The sequence below is a fragment of the Entelurus aequoreus genome, linkage group LG13 (genome assembly GCF_033978785.1).
Source record: "Entelurus aequoreus isolate RoL-2023_Sb linkage group LG13, RoL_Eaeq_v1.1, whole genome shotgun sequence".
NCBI lineage: Eukaryota > Metazoa > Chordata > Actinopteri > Syngnathiformes > Syngnathidae > Entelurus > Entelurus aequoreus.
In genome coordinates, this window is record NC_084743.1 from 37623685 (window position 1) to 37636260 (window position 12576).

General features: G+C 37.1%; 1 protein-coding gene across 24 annotated transcripts in view; it reads left to right on the forward strand.

The window, feature by feature from the left end:
• lrrfip1a (leucine rich repeat (in FLII) interacting protein 1a) overlaps positions 1-12576 on the forward strand; it is a 175230-nt gene that overhangs the window by 11449 nt on the left and 151205 nt on the right. The gene's annotated exons all lie outside the window — the stretch shown is intronic.

Consider the following 12576-nt stretch of genomic DNA (forward strand, 5'->3'; position numbering starts at 1 on the left):
CAGTTTTTGTTAGTAATCCGTCCCAAAAGGAATAGAATACATTTTTTCATAAGAATAATGAAATTCCATATGGAATGTGAAATACATATACCTACATATGTATGTATGAATGAACAACCTTTTTTGCGCCAAGGCACATTTTTTTTGTTGAAAAAATGCGGAGGCACACTACCAGCAGAAAACATTAAACAATTAAACTCAGCAGACAGTAAAACGTTGTTCTGGCAATTGCTGGATATGAATTCAAACCGTAACGAAGCATACATCACTATAGCTCTTGTCTCTAATAGTAGGTGTACTGTCACGACCTATCAAATCACGCCGTGACTTATTTAGAGTTTTTTGGTGTTTTCCTGGTGTTGTGTAGTGTTTTAGTTCTTGTCTTGCGCTCCGATTTTGGTGGCTTTTCCTGTTTTGTTGGTATTTTCCTGTAGCAGTTTAATTTCTTCCCTGAGCGCTATTCCCCGCACCTGCTTTGTTTTAGCAATGAAGACTACTTCTGTTGTTTTTATCCTTCTTTGTGTAGACATTGTTGATTGTCATGTCATGTTCGGATGTACTTTGTGGACGCCTTCTCTGCTCTACACGCTGTAAGTCTTTGCTGTCGTCCAGCATTCTGTTTTTGTTTACTTTGTAGCCAGTTCAGTTTTAGTTTCGTTCTGCATAGCCTTCCCTTACCTTCAATGCCTTTTCTTAGCGGCACTCGCCTTCTGTTTATTTTTGGTTTAAGTATTAGATACCTTTTGACCTGCACGCTGCCTCCCGCTGTCGTCTGCATATTGTGATCACGACAAAGCAATTAGCTACCTGCTGCCACCTACTGATATGGAAGAGTATTACACGGTTACTCTGCCGAGCTCCAGACAGCACAGACACTGCACTGTAAAAAAAAATTCTGTAAAAAAACGGTCATCTACTGGCAGCTACGGCTGCCAAATGAAAACCATAAAATTAAAGTAAAACATTGTAAACCAAATAATGATCAAAAACATTATATTTACAGAAATTTTCATGAGACGTTTTGCGGAAAAATATCGTAATTTTACAGATTTTTACTAAATTATTAAGATCAACCACCTTTAATAAAGTGACGATGCAAACAGTTCTGCAGAAAAATACCTTTATTCTACAGAGTTTTTCCAAATTATTACGATCAAACACCTTTAATGAAGTGACAATGCTGGCAGTTTAACACTGTTAGGAAATATACGCCACACTGTGAATCCACACCAAACCAGAACCCGTTGCAGCACTAACTCTTCCGTGACGCTACAAGGTGTGTGTGTGTGTGTGTGTGTGTGTGTGTGTGTGTGTGTGTGTGTGTGTGTGTGTGTGTGTGTGTGTGTGTGTGTGTGTGTGTGTGTGTGTGTGTGTGTGTGTGTGTGGAGGGGGGGGAGGTTTGGTGGTAGCGGGGGTGTATTTTGTAGCATCCCGGAAGAGTTAGTGCTGCAAAGGATTCTGGGTATTTGTTCTGTTGTGTTTATGTTGTGTTACGATGCAGATGTTCTCCCGAAATGTGTTTGTCATTCTTGTTTGGTGTGGATTCACAGTGTGGCGTATATTTCTAACAGTGTTAAAGTTTTTTATACTGGCACCCTCAGTGTAACCTGTATCGCTGTTGATGAAGTATGCGTTACATTCGCTCGTGTGTGCGTACAGGAGCTGATTCGCTCATTTTGCTGTCCTAGTGGTACGCCCAATAATTACTTGATTAAAGTACATTGTTTTATTTTCCTATATTCAAACACAGTGTTAATGTTTAAATATTACACCATATTAAAATATTATTGTTAAATAAAACCTCTGCATTGTTTTTAATGAGTACTTGGGCCTACTACGCTACTGTGTTTTAATGTTGCTCATTATAGTGGAGAGCCAAGTTTTTTTCTGAGGTCGTACTTGGTGAAAAAAAGTTTGGGAACCACTAGTTTATTACGTGTATACTAGGGGTGTAACGGTACACAAAAATTTCGGTTCGGTACGTACCTCGGTTTAGAGGTCACGGTTCGGTTCATTTTCGGTACAGTAAGAAAACAACAAAATATACATTTTTGGGTTATTTATTTACCAAATTTGCAAAATCTTTCACCAAAAATATTTTTCTTAGTGGAATATTTGATGTGAAGTAATCGGAACCTTGGATAGGTCAATAATTCATAATAACATTGATTTTGATTCAATATTATGTTTGAACAGTTTGAAAGAAAAAAAAACAGGTTTGTTTTATTAGTCAACATTGCAACTTTTTCTAAATTACATTTAACCTTTAAGCTTTTTTATTTCACTTTTGTTATGTTTTTGTTTATTTTAATAGGATTTTTAGAATGTGCCGTGGGCCTTTAAAACATTAGCTGTGGGCTGCAAATGGCCTCCGGGGCACACTTTTGACACCCCTGCTATAGATAATAAAAAATGTAATCTGATAAATCTATGGATAAAAAGCAGAGCCTGGTGACGCATGCGCGTTTATCATAACTCTCTCGCTCTCTCTGTCTCTGCCCCTCCCTCACGAATGCTGCTGCGCGCACAATTTGTTTTGTTTTTAACCCCTTCTTAACCCTGAACGTACATTGAAAATACACGCAACCCTAACTCAAAATGCCGGACATTTGAGGCATTTAAGAAACTCCGCCCTGACAGCTCCGCAAAAGAGGACATGTCCGGTGAAAAGAGGACGTATGGTCAGTCTATCGTAGCCCGTTAGCTGCTAGCATGCTGTATGTTGTGCCTCGGTGTGCATTGTTTACACAACGTGCGTTACGCTACTTAATATGTCCGTGTGGAAACTCGTTCGGTACACCTCCGAACCGAACCGGAACCCCCGTACCGAAACGGTTCAATACAAATACATGTACCGTTACACCCCTAGTGTATACACAAAATGGGGCTAAATTTCAGGGAAAGTGTTTGTCAAAAACCTAACCATACACAAATTGGGGCGTACAAACAATCAAGGTACTTCTGCTATGGTACTTTTTTTTCTATACTTCAGCTTCATTCAGTGTGACATGTTTACATTTCCATATGTTTACACCTACATACTGTGTGTTGACATAATGTATGTTTTCACGTACATAATGTATGTTGACATTTGTATGTTTACCTTTACATATACATACTGTGGGCCTGGGCGATGCAGCCTAAAAATAAAATGATTTTTCTCAAAAAATTTGATTTATGTTTTTTTCTGATTTTCATCCCCTACTTTTTAAAGAACGCTTTGAATACAAACGACAGAGATAATACCGTTTAATAATAAGGTTTTATTTTATTTTGATCAAAAATTAGTAATTGCATACTGCATCTTACTCTTAGCAAAATTTTAAGTTGAATAATGTTGTTCTTTGTAGACCAAATATAAATTTTACTTTTTTTAGAATAATGTTCAAAGAACTCCTAGAGCTTCCTCTGGAAGGCAATACGTCTATTGTGAATAAAATACTACTGTTAACAAAAATATAACATAGCAATGAGAGCATGCAAATAAATAATTATCTACGACATTGAGATTAATAAAGTGAAACTTCTGTCTTTAATAAAATACTTCTGCAAATAAAATGTAGTATTATACGTTGTATGCAAATAAATAATCAAGTAAAACATTGAAAAGACTATAGTTTCAGTAAGTCAAGTGGATAAATGCAGGCTTTTTCTTTCATTCATACATCTTGGTGTGGTGGAAAATTAATTTTGAAAATTTGTTAATTTGTTGTGTGTGTTAGCTTAGCAGTGGCAGTTTGTCGCCAGTTACAGCAGCTTTTTTTCTGGATTGTGTTACTTATGGTCAATAAATAGATTGAATATGCTTCCATGGCTGTCATAGCTCCTGGTCCACAAAGCAAATATTGTTTGGATTGCAGGCTGAAGGTTTTCATTTCAGTTATTGATTTGTTCCCTCATGGATAGTAGGAGTGTGTTTGTGTGCATGTGTTTGTTGTCTGATGTATGTGATGTTGCCTTTTTTATTTGATATCATTTACATTTTTATGTTTAGTTCTGGTTGTTGCTTTATTTATAGTAAATTGATATTTCCTGCATTGAACTTGCTGTGCTTTAGACGCTGACATGTTTACATACAAAACAACCACATCAAAAGTAGCGTGCCAGGGTACATCAGAATACTGATCATCATACATACCTGGTGTAAATGATTCCACCACAATATGCTGCTGTTTAGCGGAAGTTTGTTTATTGTGACAGTCTTGTTCGCCTCGTAAAGTAATTGTATTTCCCGCACTCGGCTGGAGGCTTCGGGTTCAAATGCAGGAATACGTTTGTTGTGCTGTTGCCTTTTTTTGCCGTGTGCAGTCATTTGTTCCATTCCTGTTGCCGCAAAAACAAAGTACTGACAACACTTTTCTTTTTTTTGGAACAAATGTCTCGCTGTTGTTAGTAGAGGTGGGGAAATAATCAATTTTTAAATGCTGTCAGGGTTGCCCCTGACAGTTTGGTTGCGTCTGTCTTTAGTTTCCTGTCAGTGCTTTTGTTTTGTCTTCATTTCCTGATTGTCTCTCTGTGTGCTGTCCCCTCAGCTGTGGCTGATTGGCACCGGGCCACACCTGGTGCCAATCTGCCAGCTGCTATTTATACCTGCCCTGCCCTCCAGTCACTGCTGGATTATTGTCACTTCTACCTGTAGTGTCTACCTGTCAATGTCACTACTACCTGTCACCATACTTCGTTGTAGCTCTGTCTACTTTTGTTCACTCCGCTCTAGTCATAGTTCCTTCGTGTCACAGTAAGTGTTTTTGTTTCTTGTCCACAGTTAGCCTTTGTGCTATTTTAGTTCATAGCCTAGTTTGTTCTCCGCCTTGTGCGCGCCTTTTGTTTGTACCCTTTTGTTTGTTTTTTTGCTATAGTGTTTAATTAAATCATGTTTTCCTGTTCAATGCTTGCCGTCTCTGCATCTTGGGGTTCGTCACCAACAAACTCTGACAGATGCATTGCAATTCGGACATTAACGATTATAAAATCGATTAGTAAACGTCAAAAATCGATAATCAATGAATTTATTATAAATAAAGTAATGCAGACAGTTCTAAAATGTGTCTGACTGCAGCGAGCCACCTTACCAAGAAATCGACCAGCTCCTCTATTATAGGGCACTTGTGTTCCAGTTTTGCACACTACCATTAAATTAATAAATGTGACTGCAATTAATTTAACTGGTTGTTATTACAAATGCACTGTTTTTAGAAGTTGCAAGGGATGAATGTTTATTTAGTGAAACAAAAAGAAATGTAAAACTGCATCAATATACATGTGAAAAAGTTGCATCAATAATCGATTTTTAATCGAATTGTAGCTTTTGAATCGTAATTGTTATCGGTGCCCAAAAACTCCCATCTCTACTTGTTAGCATCAGCAATGTTTTAAATATTAGCTAAGGAAGTAAAGAGGCAGGAAAGTGCTACGAAAGCTCCTGCGGGCAAAAGGTATGCTGGAGCAAGAGGAGAAAAAAAATGCTTTTTATTTTTTAAATCACTTGCAATAAAAAACTCGAACATATCGAGAAAATCGATATATCGCCCATGCCTAACATACTGTATGTTGACATTGATATACTTTGTGTTGACATTTATATCCTGTATGTGGACATCTTATTATGTGTACACTTATAGTACATACCAGGGTTTCCCACAGCGCTTTGTTGTTAAGGCGGCCGCCTTAACAACAAAGCCACCGCCTAAACTAAAGTCTTAACAAGCTGCTTCGCTTAGTTCTGCCTCTGCCTCTGTCAGTATGTCTCTGCAACCCCCAGCATTGTCCCACCCACAGAACCATCTGATTGGTTACACGCAGAGCGGTAACAGCCAATCAGCAGTGCATATTCAGAGCGCATGTAACAGCCAATCAGCAGTGCGTATTCAGAGCGCATGGAGTCAGTGCTCACGACAGAGGCAGGCAGACAGGAGAGACGGTGCGGGTGAGCAGATAGGTGTTTTGCAGGTAAGCATAAGGCAGCGGACTCTCTCCAAATTATAATAAACACCTCCCAGTCAACTATTAGTAACATCACTATGAGCCCGTTGACAATCTAGAAACATAAGCGGCAGCTCAGCTCGCTCGCAGTCCTTGAGGTGAAGGCTAATTAGCTTTTAGTATAACGTTAGCTTACTGTGCGGTGTGTGTGTGCGTGCGTGCGTGTGCGCCCCACATTAAACGGACAGCAAAGCCCTGTCTGTCTGAGTGAAAGACAAGCATTATTGACCTACAGTTAACAACTAAGTTATTTCACCTTACCTTTTTCTCCGTTGATTGAGCTGTGTTGAAGCAGCAAAAAACGACATTATGTTAAAAGAAGAGTTTCCTGAAGCTGTCTCTGATAGTTGATATAATAATGTAACTGCATCATAAAGCCTACATGAACTCCATGGGGTTCAGGGATGAATAGTCTCTCCTATTGCCATTGTACAATTTTTTCAGCTATAGTTACATTAATCATTAGTAATGTAGCAGACTAGTTTTGAATGGCAGGGTCCCTGCTATTACATGTTGATAAAAATATAAAATTTACATAATAAAAATTAAGTACAGGCTTCCCAAATGCTGTAATAAATTAAGCATGATGAGTTGAACATATGTCAGCATGTGGCCCCGCTTTTAACTCTTTTTTTGAAACGCTTATTGCAAATGCTTACTTACAGTAAGTCATTATTTTGACTTAGTAAGTCATTATTTTGACTTAGTAAGTCATTATTTTGAATTAGTAAATTAGTAAGAAGCCAAAATATTGACTTACTAAGTCATAATAATGACTTAGTATCTCAGGTAACTAGGACTGTTTCGTGTATTGTTTTTACTTTACGGAAAAAATATTGTGATATATACTGTATAGTATATCGGCATTCAGCATATGAAGCGGAAAACATAAGCAAAAATTGTAGGCTTCCTCATGCGACGAAGCCGGCCTACTTCACCACAGTCTGTAGTCTATTGCCCCCCCAGGCTGTGGTGGGAGCAATGAGATGGAGACGTGATGCCGACAGGCCGAGTTACGCTGTTCCTTACACTCACCCACCCCCTCCTTCCCTCTGGAGAGACATCACCTTAACTAACACATTTTCTGGGGGAAACACTGCATACTGTATGTTTACATTTACATATGTTTACACTTGCATACCGTATGTTTACATTTACATATGCCTACACTTGCATACGTGTACAGCTCCACTAATGGACATTGGAGTGTTACTTTCAAAGGCAAAATTATAGTATTGCTAGAAACATAATTGTATATGGGACTTTATTGTATTATATGTATAGTACATGTTCCAAAAAGAAAAAAGCATAAAACACCACCAGAATTAGAGATATTACAAGTCAAAGTGATGAAGCTTAGTGTTACGCTCATGACTTGGTGTAACTAAACATTACCCTATAAGATGAAGGCAATTGCATTTTATTGATATTTGAAATATATTCAATGTTTATAAATGAATATTTAAATATACTAAATGTAAAAAAGGGAATAAATATTCAAAATAAGATCATTAAATGAAATCTAGTTTGGTTACGCCATCATGAGCGCAACACAAGGTTGTAAAAGTTTCAACTACAATTCTAAATAAGATGTCAAAAGCAAACTGAAATCAAATACACACTGCTTAAAGATTGATCAATACCTATTTAAATATAGTAATACATAAATATGATGATTTATCAAAATATTAAATAAATATACCTGAACAGAACGCTCATGATGGTTACACCAAGTCCTTTACCATCACTATATATATTCAAATACAGCCTCAAAAGCAACATGTATTGAAACAAAACAATGCACAATATGATAAGAATGATATGGGGCAAAGACAGGAGACTTTATTCTTTAGGCCACCCTTAAAAAATGTTGTGTTTGCAATTTCCGACCCATAACATTTAGGGTTGGGTCGGTAGGTAGGTAAATATATTTTTTTTGTAGCTTTACTGAATAATACCTGTTAAATAACTTTACTTGCATATAAATTGACATGTTAGATAAATTGGTGACAAGTGTAGACATAGATCAGATGGTAAGGAATTGCTTCTAATCTGGGTTTATACTTGGAACTCAATAAATAGGAGAAAATAAATATTTAGAAATATTTGATATAAAAAAAAATTCACTCCTGGACAGGCCAATAAAAGAATACAATGAACGGTGGGACACTCGAAACGGGTCACACCAAAACTAATTCGGGAAGCTAATTCCATCGTGTAATTGTCATGAGCGAATACACATATGTAAATACACGATTTCTAGTAACATACTTTGGAAAATCAAAACATAAAACGTTTTGTTTTATGAATATAAATCTATCTCTGATAGTAATCTGGGTTTATTGTGTATGAAATTAACATAATTAATCATTGACATATGCTCAAAATAATTACACAAACACACGGCATAGACGCTCGATGAATTGGCGTGACTATCACGGACGTATGCAAATTGAATAATTCGAATTATTACGAGAAATACACATAAGCTTTTGCAAGAGCATGGAATATTTAAAAAGTACTATTAAAACCAATTTGAATGCGAGTAATGTAAAATATGCAACTAAAATCAGCTACAAGAAACAAGCTGAAAAAATAAAGACATTGAAAATTGTTAGCGTGGGTACCCAACTTTGATTCAATCAAAGTACACATTTTCTTTAGTGACTAAAACAAGAGGTTAACGCATCGATAGAAAATTGATATAAAAGTATTCACTTACCGGCAAAACTATCCGTTGATTAATAAAATCCCATAATTTTCCTCATTTCCATCCGTGATGAACGCTCGGCATAAATTTACTGGTAACACCAAATCGTCAACATGTTCTATTTATACCCTAAGCACGGCGGATGAATATCGTTTATCGCACCACGTGTTTACATGAATTAAAAGTAGTCCACTTTGCATAATCCTTTGTTTATTTTGGCGGTTTCTTGCCATGTTATGATCAGTTATACGTTCGTGATGCATTACACAATTCTCTCCGGGTGAAACAATTACCTCTTATAAAGGCATAATTCAGAAAATATGTTATTGTAAAATAGGTTGTTTATTTCTTATATAAATTATCAAATGATTAGAACTATTTTTTGCGCGGATGTTTTATGTAAAACTGTTGTTATGGGGTAGATTGAAAATAGAAATTGGTTACACAAAATAATTACGAACATATGCGTTTTTCACCACCGGTTTTGATGAACTTTGCGATTTCGGTGGATGCTACAGAAATACTTCTGTATTTATTCATATTTCATCAACAGAATATGAATTGTTAATAAACTGACCAATTCATTTAAGCTGTATTTTTCTTGCATAAACGGGAATGGGGGTAAAAAGTAACGCTATGAAGCGCTTTTTCCAAGTTTTTGGGGCATTTTTATGCTATTTCCAAGCATCTCCTTTTTATTATCGTTGATTTTAAATGATCAAACTAATGCATATTATATATGCATGCCCTAGTAAACAAAAAAAAGTCATAATTATTTTGATTGTTACATTTTGAAGTACATTTGTGCAGGTGGGTGCGAATGTACCCATTACCAGAGCTGTACACATACTGTATGTTGACATTTACATAAGTTTGAAACTACATACTGTATGTTGACTAGGGGTGTAAAAAATGTTTTTTTTTTCAAATGAATTGTGATTCTTATTTGTATCAATTCTTAATCGATTAAAACAAAAATCCTAAATGGATTTAAAAAAAAAAGTTTAATTTATTTTAATGTGTCCTTTCCAGCTACTCAGGCAATTCATATTGATCATGTAGATGCCCATATCTACTGTACAAATTTATTTTAGAAAAAGAAGTGTTGGATGCTTCTCTTGTTGCCTTATTTGTAATTGACTTTATTTAATGTTTGGATAAAAACTTATTTAACACAACCAGTTTTCTTTTAAGAAACATGAACATTCATCAGAGCTGTTTCATCTATTTTATGGAGGAATGTAGTTTTTCTAAATTGAATTGTTGCCCATCCATCCATCCATCCATTTTCTACCGCTTGTCCTTACGGGGTCACAGGGGGTGCTGGGCTTATCCCAGCTGCACACTAAGAATCAAATTGAATCGTGTGTGCCCAAAGAGTCACAGCCCTAATGTTGATATTTACATATGTTGACATCTATATCCAGTATGTTGACATTTACATCCGTTTACACTAAAACTGTATGTTTTCACGAGTGAGGGAAGAGTGGATCGTGAGATCGACAGGCGGATCGGTGCGGCGTCTTCAGTAATGCGGACGCTGTATCGATCCGTTGTGGTGAAGAAGGAGCTGAGCCGGAAGGCAAAGCTCTCAATTTACCGGTCGATCTACGTTCCCATCCTCACCTATGGTCATGAGCTTTGGGTTATGACCGAAAGAACAAGATCACGGGTACAAGCGTCCGAAATGAGTTTCCTCCGCCGGGTGGCAGGGATCTCCCTTAGAGATAGGGTGAGAAGCTCTGCCATCCGGGGGGAGCTCAAAGTAAAGCCGCTGCTCCTCCACATCGAGAGGAGCCAGATGAGGTGGTTCGGGCATCTGGTCAGGATGCCACCCGAATGCTTCCCTAGGGAGGTGTTTAGGGCACGTCCGACCGGTAGGAGGCCACGGGGAAGACCCAGGACACGTTGGGAAGACTATGTCTCCCGGCTGGCCTGGGAACGCCGCGGGATCCCCCGGGAAGAGCTGGACGAAGTGGCTGGGGAGAGGGAAGTCTGGGCTTCCCTGCTTAGGCTGCTGCCCCCGCGACCCGACCTCGGATAAGCGGAAGAAGATGGATGGATGGATGTTGACATTTACATATGCTGACATTTGCATACATATGTTTACATTTATATTATATGTTTACTTTTACATATTGTGTCTACATATACATATGTTGACATTTACATACTTTATGTTTACATTACATATGTACTTTACACTTATGTTCTGTATGTTTACATTTACATCCGTTTGAATGTATATATTGTTTATATACTGACTTTCACATTTTTACACTTATGTTGACAATTATTAATGTTTACGTTTACATTTGTTTACACTTATAAACTGTTTGTCGACGTTTAGATATGTTTACATTTACATACTGTATGTTCACATTCACATATTGTTTACACTTACATGTGTTTACTATATGTGAATGTTTACATTTACAAATGTTTACACTTCCTTATTGTATGTGGACATTTACATAATATATGTTTATATTTACACATACCCGGTTTGCCAATATACTTGTGGCAGTGGGGGCGTTGCTATGGGTGTGATCAATATGATGTCATCGTATAATTTGCATAATTGGCAATGATGGATATATTTTCTTTAAAAAGGATAAAATAATGTTGTACATATTTATAATCAAATATGTGTTATTAGTATTAACATATATGTTTTCTTATATTACATCGTTTTGCTCTATTGTTCAATTGTTGCTACTTAACTGTACAATGTAACACAGGCTGTATACCAGTGGCATCTGCTGGTCTTTCAAGTAGGCCAGGGGTCTCAAACACGCGGCCTGCGGGCCAATTGCGGCCCGCGAGACGTTATTTTGCGGCCCCCACCTTAATAAGATCAAATGTTAGTGCGGCCCGCGAGTTTTAAATGAATGGCGCTTGACAGCGTTGTGTGCGGAGCTGAAGGAATCTACCAATCACGGTGTGGCGAGGGCGTGCTGTGATGGCACTGCCTTTAGTGTCGTCTAGAGCAGTGGTCCCCAACCACCGGGCTGCGGACCGGTACGATTGGTACCGGGCCGCACAAGAATTTAAAAAAAAAAAAAAAAAGTTTTTTTTTTTTTTTTTTTTTTTTTTTTTATGAAATCAACATAAAAAACACAATATATACATTCTATATCATTATAGATCAACACAGCCTGCAAGGATACAGTCCGTAAGCACACATGATTGTATTTATTTATGTAAAAAAAATTAAAAAATTTTTTTTTTTTTTTTTTTCACAAACTCTCTAAACACATATGTCCAGCAGGTCTACAATCTGAACAGCCTCTGGCATGTTAGAACAAGGCAATTTTTGCACATTGCACATTTTGTAAATCGCTGTTTGCGAGTATATCTCAGATATATTCAAGTACGTCCACATCAAAAACATGCTACCTTCCTTACATCATCAAAATACCCTGTTATGGCAGTGCTGTTTCGGTGATCAAAATCTTTCGGTGGCCAAATTTTCGGTGCATCACTAGTCAGTAGTGCATGAATAATAGGATATACTGTATATACATTCATATAATGTATTACCTTAATTTGTTTCCATGTAAAAGACTCTCATTTGTAAGGTGTGGCAGATTTAATTTTGCTGAGGCGCCGTGCCACGATTAATTACATGTAGGGGAAACCCTGGTTTACATTTGCATATTTTTACACTTACATATTTACAAACTGTGGATAAGTAACTAATTACCGTAATTTTCGTACTATAGAGCGCGCCACCTTATAAAACATAGCCACTAAATTTCAGGGGGGAAAAATTTGTGTATATATAATATATTAGCCGCACCAACTATAAGCCGCAGATATGTGCGTTGTTAAATTAGTTATTTACATGGGAAGATTGATTTTGGGGGACGTAAAGGTTTATT